Source organism: Vidua chalybeata, chromosome 2 (genome assembly GCF_026979565.1).
Source record: "Vidua chalybeata isolate OUT-0048 chromosome 2, bVidCha1 merged haplotype, whole genome shotgun sequence".
In the NCBI taxonomy this organism is placed as follows: Eukaryota; Metazoa; Chordata; class Aves; order Passeriformes; family Viduidae; genus Vidua; species Vidua chalybeata.
Window position 1 is genome coordinate 15,327,542 of NC_071531.1, and position 13,978 is coordinate 15,341,519.

Genomic DNA, 13,978 nt, shown 5'->3' on the forward strand with positions numbered 1-13,978 from the left:
GCACTGTCAGAACTGATCTGGGCCACTGAAGAAATGGTTCTTAACAAGGGTTAAGCACTTTGCAGATCCTTTTGTCCTTTGCAGACCTCATCAGTCAGACTCGTTGGGTTTCTTCATCTGTTTTTAATACAGTTAAAAAATAAAATTCAGGCTATGTGGAATCAGGGTCTTTGCTGTAGAGTTCTGAAAACAGTGAGATCTCCTTTATGCTCTACCACATAATACAGTAACTTTATTTTAGTCCAGATCTTCTGAAGCAGATGTCTGTTGTCATTTTTCTTTTAGTCAGCAATAACAAGTCAGCCTCACTTTTCTGCCCACCAATGGCTTCCGCTAGAGAGTTACCTGAAGTTCAAATCACCACACTTACATGACCAGTTAATGAGCCATGCTGACTAAGAGGCATCAAAGAGAAACATATGGAATCCTTCAGAAATTATTATCATGGCTTTGCTTTGCTATCAGATTACAGAGTTTCTTTTAATTTATTTGTAATTAATTGCTTTGCAAGATTTGCTTTCTATGCTGGAAAGCATTAGGCAACATTTATTCTTCCCAATTTTCTAGACTCAAGGAGAGAAGACTGGTACTTCCAAGGAAACAGATGGGTGTCACTGTACTTCCTACAACCACAGATGCATTATTGTAAAATAATGTATTCTGTTGAAATCACTAAAACCAAAAATTGATATAGATTCCCAGCATAAAATGTCTGTCACTAGACTAGGCTGTTTTTCCACAATTAGATCCACAGGAGAGTTGAAGATTCATAATTTTAATTCATGCTGAAATTGCTTTTATTTGAAAACAACAGCATTGGTGAGAATGTGTGGTAGTGGCTGAAGTAATGAGTGACAGAAGAATGGGAGAGAAATCTTATGAAACAATCTTAAAAGCATGAAGGTGAGATAACACTTGATAGATGCTAAAACAAAAGGGGATGGATCAAATGAGCTAAATGGGAAGAAAAAAAATACAAGAATAATAAAATAAATAAATAATAAAATTTATCAATAATAAAAATACTAATGCACATAATAAATAATAATAAATAATTAAAGAATATAATACAAGAGCCTGGGTACAGGTGCACAATGGGCATGTGAGGAAGCTGTTAGTCTAATGTTTCTCTTAAAATGCTAAGACCTAATTTTGTGTAAAGGTGTAGAATCAGTAAATGCAGAATTCAATATCACCATTTTAACAGTATCCATAGATAAAAGGGATTAGAATACAGTAGATTTCTCTCTTTTATTCAGGTGAATTAGTTGTAAAAGTCCCTTTTGTCAAGATCATAAAATCAAGATCGTAAAATATCTATCTAATATAAAGAGCAGACTGTGTTTCAAGTTCTCACTGTTTTGATGGATGTTGAGATCTTGAATCACAAGCTGATCAGAACTTCCCAATAGGTCTCTGTGAGAAAAGAATTTGAATATCTGAGGTTTCTTTGAAATAGCTAAAGAATACTTTGAACAGATTTGCAGAATCACAAGTGACCTCCCTAATCAGATGGAGAGCGTGCTGGAAAGTTTATGTAAGTGCTGAAGAAAGTCAGTAGAGGCTGATCACTTGCAGGTCAGAATGGTATGTATTTGGGGAGATATAGAGTAAAGGATGGCATTATGCAAAACTGATAACCAAAAATAATTGCCAATTATTTGGAAAATATACATTATGAGATAGAGTCCAAACATATCTTAGTTAAAATATACCTAAAAGACTGAAGAAAAGCAGAAACTTCACATACATCTATTCCAAAAATTTCTGGGAAAGGTTTTTCTTTCCTTTGTTTCCTCAGTGAAGCAAATACCCTTGTAAATAACTAGAAGATGTTTTATTTATTAAAAAGTGGGAAAGTGGTAGTGCTTTACTTCTTTCATGCGAATAATGCAAAAACCCTGAAAATATTGGTCAGAATTGTAACAGAAGGTAAAAACTTCATCTTCAAGGCAATAAACTAATAGACCTGGTACCTTTGCTGTGCAAAAAAAGGAGTCTAAGAAAAATACACCTTTGAAAGAAAGAGAATAAAAAGCAAAATACAGTAATTTTACTTGTACAGTTAAGGAGATGATTGTGCGTTTTGATGATTAGGTATGTTCATAAGGTTAAAATTATGAATGGTAAGAGGCCATGAGATTGACTCTGTAGGCTATTTTTGTATTGTCAAACATTTGTGTTCCTTAGGTATTTTTTTTTTTAGTGTCTTCAAAATACTCCTGACAGCATTTGGATATGGGCAAGAACACTGGTAATCACTGCACCCTGCAGCTGAAGGAGAGTGGCAAGCAGGTCTTTTATCATGCTCAAATATTCATTTTGAAGATTGTATTTGTAATGAATACAGTTTCTTCTAAGCAGCAGAAGATTCATGTGACATTTTCAACTGTCATCATGAAAATTTTACAGGACTTTTTATTCCAGCTCTCTTAGACATAGCTATTGTAAGCTACTTTTCTACAAATTTATTAATAGCTTTGATAAATTATGACAAAAGGCATAGGATTTTGAAGACTTCACTGGCACACAGAAAATTACCTGTGTGAGGAATCAATAGAAATAGCTACATAATTTCAAAGCAAATACATCAAGCACACACTGGCAGCTGTGCACTCATTCAAAAGCAGTTTTATCGCAAGGATGTAAAGAAGACTTCATTGCAGTGCATTAATCTATCTGAACTCTAGACAGTAAAGACCACTTCGTTTCCAGGAGTGAAAATGGTCTGTATAAATAAAATTAGCTGCTTATAAAAAATAATTGCAAGTTTGAAAAGGTAGCAGCAATGGAAAGATGTCCTCATCTGAACCCTTATTATCAGTGGACAGCACTGATATCAGTGGCAATTCGGCTAATTCTGAATTTATAAGGTGATTTTTCTGATGCTGTTCAAATAGTACTGGTAAAGTTACTGCATATCATGAGAGATACAACAGGATAATTACTAGTGAAAATTTTACATGTCAATTTATCTGGTCTAGATGTTTAATGAGATATTTAATGGCAATCCATTTTGTAGAACTTAATTCTGTGCTGGGGGACAAAGAGCCACAAGCCTGGTTTGAAAAATTAACATAATGGCAACCACTTTTTACAAAGCTTGTAACAGCTTTTGCTGTTGTTGTTAATAATTTATTGTGAGATTTGCAAGTTTTGTGATTCAAAATGATGTGCATTTAGCAACTTCCTGCCCTGAAGCATATGCAGTCAAGTGATAAGACAGACAAGTAAGCACAGGTGGGTAGAGAGTATAAGGAAACAATTCAATGAGATTCAGTCTTGCTAGTCTCTTTCTTCATGTCCTTTTCTCACTGCTGCAGTGGTGCTCTCTGTGTTTGTCCCTGTAAGAGCATGGAATCTGGCCTTATGCAGAGCCTTTAATACTGCCCAATCCTTAGGGTAGCCATGAGGCAGTTAATTTAACCCTGACTGAATTTATAGGCAGTTACTGGAGCGTGGCCCTTTTGCCAAAACAATTCTACTGCTTTTCTCTCTTACAACATCTTTAAATGCTCATCCTGGTGCAGGAGGTAATTGTCCAGAGCACTTTCTTTAGCTGAGCCATTGGCAAGGCAAACTCATCTGGGCAGGGTTGTGAAGGAAAACAGCTGCTCTGACAGATGCAGGAGGCTCCTAAAGGGATGAAATTAGTAAGTGCTATGTTAAAGGATCTTGCCAGTGAGTTGAGGCCATGAGCAGGGGAAGGAGAAAGACACAGACAGTGTGATAGAGAAGGACACTTGCTGATACTCAATTGAACATTTTGCTGGGCTGGGGAGTCACTAGGGTTGCCAGAAATTGTTTCTGTGGGGTTTTATTCATTGCTGAATTTTTCTGTACACCTTTAATTACAAACAGCACACACATATTTCACAAACCTTGGCTACTGAAATATGTGAAGGAATTAAAAGCTCTAAGTTTTTCTTTAAATATGAGCTAATAGGTAGGTATCACTAATTCTTCCTTATTAAGATGAAGTCTTCGCTATTTTCGCCTCTATGGGTAAAAACAAATCAACAGAGTGATAATATCTGAGGTCATTAAAAATACACCTAATTGGCAAGAAGATAGAATTTTCCAAGCATAATTATTGTAGCTTAAGACTGTCTCTTTCAAAATAAAATTTAAGATTGTATCTTTCTTCCTATGAAAGAAAGGAAAAAATTAGTCACATTTCATGATAGACAGGTAATCTTGTTTTTCCTTGATTGACAACTAAAATCAAGCTTTTAACTCATTTTTGGAAAATAGTTTTCTAATATAACCATGCAAAAAAAATTATGTAGTTAAAGTATGATCTGGTTTAATAAAAGAAAAAAGGCTTTCTGTCAGAGTAACACAATGGACTTCTGTTGACACTGAATATTTGGTGATGAAGATGCCCCTTTTTGGGGTTTTAATACAAGATATTTTGCACATTTGTAACTTCTGCAGCAATCTTGCATACAGAAACTGAAAGGAAAACAGTAAATAAGCATTTAATAATGCCCAGCTTTAAAAAAGCTTTTGTGATAGCTTTAAGAAATCTTTTATGATGTTTTGTGTTTATAGAGATGCATGTAAGCAATAAAGGCACTTACTTCTTGCCTCTGGAAATAAATAGGTATTTCCCTCAGAAAGAACAATACCATAAAGGCTTCTGAGATATCCATGAATTATTCATCATTGGCCAGGCCTAATAGCCGTGCCTAATCTGCTTTCTGTGTTCCTTGTCCCCTACCCTTCACTACTTCCCTTGGCACCAGTTATTCCCCCAGGACATTCTGCCTCCTCCTCTGACTGGGAAACCTGCTTGTATCACACTGCTGATTCCATACAAGAAATTATTTAGCACATTTTGCATGCTGAGGGTGCAGTTTTACGTGATGGATGGTAGGTGGCTGCTAAAAGGGATGGTTCTCCTGCCCTTTCACCTTGCATCTGGCAACCACAGGACACACAGGGGTGTGTGAGCAGGCACAGGTGATGGAGGAGTGGGACTGTCCCAGCAGCTTGCTGAGAGCTTGGTGTAGCAGTAGGGTCACTTTTCCCTGACCTGAAACTTTCTTCTGTAGGTTTTGACTAATAGGAATCGAAGGTTTGGATCCCTTCTGGATTTCAAGCCGTGAGGGATGGCAGCTGGGGTAGGTCTTGGAAAAGGAGCCCTGTTTGACATACCTCCAATGTGTGCAGCTAGTGCCTGGGGTAAAACTCATGTCACTGCACAGAAGCATCAATGCTTCCTCAAATGAGTGATATAAAGCATTTATATAAAACTTGTGGGCACACTGATGATCAGGTAATTATATGTTCATTTTCTGAAATTATGTTATATACTGGAAAATTATGGAATTATGGAAAATAGACTCTGAGTACAGTCTATTGCTTGACCTTGGCCAAGAATTTTAAATGTTTATAAATAATTTTGTAACACTTAGTCGTATCTTGCAGCATTTCTTGGCTGCTGCGATTAGCAGTGGGGCTTTAAGGTCTCTGTAGAGACAAAGCCTAACAATGTTTATTCGGGAACCAGGTGCAGCTTACTTTTCATTGGTATCTTCAGAAATATTGCTGAAACACAAATGTTTGAGCTAAGCACTTAAATAAGCTTTTAAGCCTGTGATTAGTCCAGGGAGAGTGGAACAGCCAGCACTCGAATGCTGATCTCATTAGTGTATTTATAATATTATTTTTTTAAAGTACACACTGAAGTTGTCTTTTCCTGGTTTTGTTACCACCAATTGTGATGCTACAACAGTGACTTCAAAAGAAGGGGCTTCTTTTGTTCATGGGAAGTCCCAAATTTGAATTTTGACAGACACAAGTTCATGCCAAGCTATGTAGGTAAAGTGGCAGGATCCCTCATGCATGCAATGCTTCAAGATTTGCATAACTTGAAAGGCGTTTTGTTTGTATGTATGTTTAACACAGCCAAGCTAAACTAAAAAGGTGACATATTTTGAGATAAAAAAGGAAAGAATCTTTTTTTCTACTTAGAAAAAATATTGCTGAAATGCTGCGGTGTCTGGAAAACTGTGATTATTGCTCACAGTGTGGGCTTTACATTCACTGCTTAGCTTCATCCTTTCTTTTATTCTGAATTTTGGGTTCACCTGCAGGTTTGATGGTATTGTCTGAAGTCCAGCCTTTTCAGGGCAGAGAAAGCTATTTCAAGGGGAAGTAAAAATGCACATATAGTGCCAAGTAACTAGTAATTGTAATTAGGACCCTGGTCCTAAGATGTCTTCAGTCTAAGTAGTAATAGTGTTAAATAATCTTTCAAATGTTTTGTTCTATGTTTTTATAATCTTTCTAAATACAGCAAATGTAATTACATAAATATTTTATCTTGGCTCATGAGAGGCATAAATTATGTGTGTTACTAGCACCACCTTTCATGTTTGTGTTGGCTAATTTAGTTTTAATTTGAGTATAGGAGTGTTAGAGTTTTATGATGTGGAACATATTTATTTTTCCACGATAATTCTGCTGACTGAACACTGCAAATGAAGTGAATCCTCAGAAGAGATGGTTTTGTTCAATAAGCAACTTAATTCTTCCTGTTTGTACAAATATTTCATCAAAGCTTTTTAGCCTCATTACTGATTAAAATATTTAGTCACAGAATGCAAAGTCAAAAGATTAGACCTAGCCTGAAACAGATTTAACAGAAAAAATACAACTGCTTTGTTAATTTCTCTGCTCTAATGTCGTGGGTATTGCAGGTCATTCATTATTTTCAGCAAGTTTCTTTTTTGCAGTGTTCAATAACCTGAGCCAATTTTTGACCACTCTTTGTCTTCTGTAGAGGTGTCTTCTTGTTGTGCCTTCCAGCAAAAACCACAGCCTGGAAGGAGCAGTGTAACCAGAGCTGAAATAATGTCTAATTTCTAACTATGTCTCCTGTTTCCCTTCCATAGAGGGTTGACATGAGGATTTCTTAGTAGAGCCTTGGAGCTTGCAGATAAATAAAAATTTTCCTCTTTGACTCCTTAAACTTTGAGAGATGCAGCTGGCATTATCAGATGTAAGGTTCTGTATGGCTTAGGAATGAGAACTGACAGGAGCTGGGAAGGATCCATGCAGGATTTGGGGCTTTTGGGATAGGTTTAAGATTTGAGCAGGATATACCTCTGGGTTAGGGGCCAAACAGAGGTTAGAGGCCAGACTTGGAGGTTTCTTTTAATGCTTTTCTTTCAATATTTCATAATCTACATATATTTCAAGAAGTATGTAAAATGAAAATAGGTTTTCTCCAGGATTGCTTCAGAAGGCAAATTTATTGTCGATTAGGCTGTCTCTTTTATCTAAATTATTGCACATTAGGTAGTTGCTGAGAGATTAATTTTGTCTTATTGACAGATCTTAAAATCACGTTTCTGCCAAGGAGTACTTGATTGCTAACCAGATGCTCTAAATGATGGCCATTTTCGTAACAGAATTTAACAAATTTTGCACTTTTTTGTACTGTATGGTCTCAAGCCCAGTAGCTGACCTTATAGTAAGTAACAAATCTTGATCATTTGGAGAAGTACTAGGTATCACAATGTGAGTGTAATGTAAGCCTCTGGAGAGATGCTTTCCTTCATTCATAGGGAGTTTATCAAGTTTAATGAGAATTGATGAAGATTCTAAAATCAATTATTTTCTAACTCTTAAGATAAACTTGGATTTTGAGAATTATCTGTCTTGGTTTCAACACCATGACACTGAATGTAGTCTTTCTTTAAGAATTTCTAAAGAAACATATTTTAATATTATTAAAATGCTTTTTCACCCTGATTTAAGATGACTTTGTTGTTTTCCTCAAAAGCCAAGTTGCATTAATGAAGATCTGATGTGTTTTTAATGATGGTTTGAAAATCACAGAGCCTGTCCAGTGGCCTTCTCTGGTGTTTGTGAGAGCTGGGACCTCTTGGCCCCAGCACTGCAGTCAAGCCTGGAGGCCCCACAGGTGCCCTGTGAGGGTGGGCTGAATGGCAGAGGGCTTGTGCTCCAGATTTGTCTTTCTATGAGACCTTTACTCCTCAAATTCAGAAGCCTTTGTATGTTGCATGTATCTCTGTGTATTATGGTTGATGTCTTGAAAAGCTCAATACACACATTTTGTTTGCATGAAAGGTGGTTTGTTTTTCTTTAAATGATGATGTTGGCTAGCTGTTGTCAAAAGAATTCTGGAGAGATGCTTACAACGGGTTAGCAGTAATTTAATGGGGGGCTGCCAGCACAGCAGAGCTGATACATGAAAGCTCCCAGTGCAAGCATAAGAGGGATTCATGGCTTTCTGAATAATGCTATTTTTCCAGCTCAGCATTCTTCTTGATGAGAACCAACTGTAGAAGGGCAGAAGGAAAGCAGAGATTTAATGAATTCAAATGCCAACTGCTGGGATTTTTTATTAGTATTAGTATTAGTATTGTTATTATTATTTTGTAAGGAACTATGTCTTCTAGTGGAGATTTCCAGAAAAATAATACTTTCTTAAACTCTGCACCATTATGGTGTATCTCAGTACAGATACTACAATGTAAGCTTCACATATACTTTTCTGGGGGCCTGCTTTTTCTTGTTCTTAGTGTTGCTTTCTATCTTAGCTGTTATGATAAAATCTCTGTGATGGAATGGTTCTGTTTCAAAAACTTTTAATCAAAGAGCTGAAAAATTGAGCAGTTGTGGGTTGATGTCTAAACTATAGCTTCATATTTTAGCAGTATTGCAAAGTACCATCATGTTCAGAGGACCAGACTATGCAGCAATCAGTTCCCTCAGAAAAACAAGTCCCATTTACAGATTAGAAGATTGGCCTTTTTCAGATGTATTTCTTCGAGAGTTTACACAGCTGCAGTTCAAGTCATGGATAAGAGAGAAGATAATTACATAGCTTATTACTCATTTAGTGACCTTGGGGAATAGAAAAAAATCTCTCATTTACTCACACTGACAAAAGCCTTCCTCTTCACTAGGGGCAGCTTGGAAGGTAGGTTAGGGAGTGGAGGGATGAACTTGGTCCAGGGCACTCCCTGAAATTGTCCCAAAGGTAGCAAGAGAGGAGGGGAGTGGGTGCTGCCTTGAAGGCCTGGCTGCTTTGGAGGAAAAGGCAGGAAACATCTTTGCCCCTGAAGTTAAGTGGAAAGCATGGCTGCAGCAGTGGGTGCCTGCTTCCTCTCAGGCTTCCTTGTGTTTTGGTAAAGCTGCAGAAATTGCTCAGCTGTTGGTAGATTCCCAGTGTCAGGTGGCTCTTAGTGCTGGAGAGAGCAATCTTGATGCACTTAGAGCTGGCTGCAGTGATGATAGAGATACAAGTCCAATGGGCTTCTGAACACATTATAATGTATACAGAGCCAAGTAGCTATAGGGTTTTATTTAAGTGATTAAGAACGGTCTCATAGCATACAGTAACTCTCCTGTAAGTGACTTCAAGGAAAAAAAAAGAATAAAAAAAAAAGAGTAGAATAATGCATAGTACTTGGAAGAAAACATACACTGGAGCATGTCTGACATTTAAATTATAGTAATCTTGCATGCTTTATTGATTCCTGGTAAAATAATGAAAAAAAATCCAAATAGTAGAGTTTTATTATAAATATGTTCCCAACCAGAAGTGCTGCTTTGCATTTTCAGCAAAAAATGTTGGTTTCCTTCATGTTCCTTTTATCTGGCTCAGGTCTAGAGTGCAAATAGCAGTGTGGGCTAGAAATAAGCCCATCTCTAATAACCAAGTCTGTTTTTTTTAAGAGAGAGAACTTTATATGAAATAAAAACTCCTCTGTCTTTGGGGTCTATGAAACTCCTGACTCCTTGGAGCAGAGGGAAAGGCTGTGAAGCTGTAAGCATTTCCAGGAGGGAGAGTTCAGTCATGTTTGGTAGTGGGGTAATCAGTCACCACCAAGCTTGTAGCTGGGACACAGCTTGGCATGAGAGACATGTCAGCTGCCAGACATGAACTTGAGTCTTAATTTCATGGTCTTAATTTCAATGTGGTATCAGGTACTAAAGGGGACTGACAGCTCTGCCTTATCCACCTCCATTGTCGCCTCTTTTACCATCAGAGAAAAACAGCGATGGTGTTTGACCAAAGGGCTGTTTGTGTTCTTGGCTGGTGGCAGCTGGGCTCCTGCACTGGGGAGGTGCCATGGGCCAGTGTGGTGTCAGTGGAGTCTGTCTGGGTGCAGCTGCTTCTGAGCAGAGTGGAGTGTTTGTCAGACTGCAGAGCATAAGGTGCTTTATGCTGGGCTTTTTCTTCAATCTCCACCATCTCCTGCTTTTTTTCCTGTTGAATTGAGAGCACCAAGGGAAGGAACAGCACAATGTTTGCTGCTAAGAAACTAATTGTGCTGCTAAGAAACCTTTTAATGTCAGATACTGTGTGCATAAGAGACCAAGCAATGTCATGATTCTTTCACCCAGAAGAGGAGAAAGCATGACTCTACTGTTTTATGATTTTTCTTCATCAATACGAGAGTGGCTGCAGGGTCACTGCAGTTGCTAAAAGGTGACTAAGCCTTGATTTTATGCTGTCAGCCCTACTTATGTATCTCACTGTATTTCACTTCCATTCAGTAACAGTGTGATAAATCTGGTGCTCTGAATGGAAACTTTCTTTGCCAAATATCTCTGCATGGCTTTTGGCTAGTCTCTCTACTCATGTATCTCTCTCTTCCCCCTCTCCTCTGTCCCTACTCTGTTAGTCACCACAGACATAAGTTTCAGAGTAAAAACTGTGATTTTACCTTTCTTGTTTTACCATTGGTTTGGGTTTGTATTTTGTTTTCCTTTTTGATGTTCCCTTCTGGTAAAAAAAAGTCTGTTTTCTCCAGATGATTCTCTCTTCCAATTTTATTCACAGCTTGCATGTCTCACTGCTAATTCTGTAAAGAATAGTTCTTATTGTTCACATCAAGAAAAGGACTGATGCTTTTTAGTTCACTTGTGTATACTCTTATAATTCTTGGCAAAAGGTAGCTATATTCTGATTTTTCTAGTAGTTTCCATTTCTCCCAGATTTACCCTTTCCTCTGACTTATGTAAGTGCTCCAGCCCAGGCTGACATTTTAGTACCTTATATTTTTTGCAATATTTATTTCTTATAAAGTTTAAACATCTCAAAAATTCATCAACATTTTAGTCTTTCCTTTTACTATGTTTCATCCAATTTTTGCCCAAATATTTAGCACAAAATGAATGTTGCTAGTAAAGCCAGTGTATTCAGTTTTTTTATGCTTTATTTGGGAACTACTGAGCTTGGAATTAGAATGGTTGCTGAATGGATGTGACAGCTGGAATCACACCCTGCCTTCCCTGGGGCAGGCTCAATGGGCAGACAGGATGCATGACATGGAGGACTCCCTATCCTCACTCTCCTGGCTGAAGGGGCTGAAGGGACTGAAGGGACAGGGGCAATGGCAGCAAGCTCCTGCCCAGCACAGCAGGAGCATCTCCTCTGTGAGTGTCCCACCTGTCCAGGTGCCCTGGTATAGTCCACTGACTGAGGCTGTCCCAAGTTACAGGTGACAGGCCTTGAGCTGTGCCAGAGGAGTTTTAGATTAGATGCTAGGAAAAGTTTTGTCACCAAAGATGTCAAGCACTGGAACAGGCTGCCCAGTGGTTGAGTCTCCATCCCTGGAGATATTTAGAGGACATGTAGATGTGGCACTCAGGGATATGGTTTAGAGGTGGACTTGGCAGTGCTGGGACAAAAAATAAAAATGGATTCAGTAATGTTAGAGGTCATTTTCATCCTAAACTGTTTTATGATTTTACTTCACTAGAAATGAGGATAAAACCTAGATTTGTATTTTAATGAGAAAATACAAAAATCTCCCTCAAGATTTTTAATTTCTCTGTATCATTAATCTGCCTCAATGTGAACCAGCAGTAAATTTCTCTGAGGTCTTTGATTGCACTGTCACTGCAATGAGAACATGGGTATAGTCTCCAAATTAAGCTTTGGTAGGAGTTGATTTTTACAGTAAATGTTGATGCAGCTACCACGTAACTTGATGAATTTCAGTAGCTGGAGTATCTTTTTTTGCCATGTTTTACTCCTTCAGTTTTGTAAATATTTTGTGAGGGCTTTTTTCTTAAAGGAAACCAAAATGCATTTCTAGTACTTGGGTTAAATTTTCTTCATAGGACTTTGGGGATATTGCATCATCTGATTTTTGTTTAAGTTGTTATATAAGTCTGACAGGATAACATGGAGATAAAGCAGAGATCCATTTGGGTTGTTAATCAGTTTTGGGTTATTAATAAAGATTTGTCATATTGGGTTATTAATAAAGATTTGTCAATCTTGATACTGGATTGCTTGACAGCTTTTCTATAAAATTTGCATATTGAAATTATAGCCATTTTGCTGTACTTGAACACATGAACACAAGATATGTTAAAAAAAGACAATATGGTTAAGATTGCATGGCTGATGGCAATCTGGAAGAATTGGAGTGGTTTTTGCTCAGTGTTCACAAGCAGACACATTGTTTTCATCACACTGCCTTGATTGTGCTTCATAGCTCTGCCCTTTGTCAGTACTTGTGGTGCCTTGTGCAGCTGTACCTCAGGTGTGCTTGTGTGCTGCTCTTCTGCCAGCACCTTAGGCTGGCTTCCAGGAGCTGGGGCATGGCAAGCCTGCAGCTGTGGGTAGCAGGAGGGCACCACCATGGAGATTCTTCACCAAATGTCATCAGTAGCTTTTAACTTCTGAAATCTCTTTATTTCCTTCTCAGTGACCCATAAGCCTCCTCTTGCAAGTGAGGTAAATGAGAAAATTAAAAAGAAACTGCCTAAAGAGATTTACTTACTGTATGGAAATCCACTCTGGTGATTGGCTGCATAAGCCTGTGTGAGTGACAAGTTGGAGAGGGAAAAAAAGCAAACCTGCAGCTGTTTGGGATTTATGAATGTGTGATACAAACAGCAGCTTCATGAAAACAAATGAGCTTTAAAAAAGGAAAAAAATTCACGTGTTAATGAAGTGAAGAAGTAGGAGTAATATTTGTGTTCCCTAAGAGCATTAAAAAATCTAACCTAAAAAGCATATATGTGATGTCTTGTGCTGTTCAGTCAGGATTATTAGCTAGTGCTAAGCTGTGCAATCAGTTGAAGCACAAGCTTTTCATCTCTGGATGCTTGAATTATTCTTAATATTTTTCAAAATCTAAATTGGGTCATAAATGTTTAGGCAATTTCAGATTAGCGGCGTAGGGGGTGGAGGGCATTATAAAACACACCATGTGATAGAACAGTTGAGTGCCCTGATTATTAGGCTGTGCAAGTAGATAGAGCCAAGTGGGAGAGAGCCTTCACACCAGGAATGAGGGGTGCTGGCTCTGCAGCCAGAGGAGAATCCTGCACAGTGCCTGCCCATGCCATGCATGACTGGCCTCCATGGAGCCCTTGACAGCCCTGTAGGTACTCAGCAGATGTTTTGGAAACATCAGCTGGTCAAGAATCAGCCCTGATCACTAATAAAGGTCTTACAGAGCTGGGAAATACCTCCTGAATAAGTGTGGGAGGGCCTAGAAAATGTCCTCCCTGGTGGAGGACCACCCTGCTAAAGAGAAGGGAGAATGCAGAAAAGCAAAGATTAGGCATGAGAAAAGATTATCAAAAAAAAGAATGGAAGGATTGTTTTGTGTCTGCATTACATCAGAAAAAATACTGAGATAGGAGGGGGGAAAAAGCCAAATGCACCAAAACAGACATGATGTAAGAAACCAGGCTCTTTAGCTTCTGTGTTTAGTTGGCACATACTCAGGTGACCAGGAATCATAAATAAGCTAAATGAAGATTCTAGAACAAAAAATTAACAAAAACCACCCCAAAGCATAAAAGCAATGATCTTTAATGCTAGTCTGGTTTCTCTCAGATATCATCCAGTAGCTTACAGAAAAATACCAATAAGCACAGTCATTGTGAACAATATTTTTAAGACTTGGTATTAAGTACACCTCACTAAGTTAATCTGCATTGTTCTGCCATCCATTTAGCAGCTGAA

The 13,978-nt window shown here is 38.1% G+C and overlaps 1 protein-coding gene across 4 annotated transcripts in view; it reads left to right on the forward strand.

Moving 5' to 3' along the window:
• Window positions 1-13,978, forward strand: part of SH3KBP1 (SH3 domain containing kinase binding protein 1) — a 210,228-nt gene that overhangs the window by 160,695 nt on the left and 35,555 nt on the right. The window lies entirely within an intron of this gene.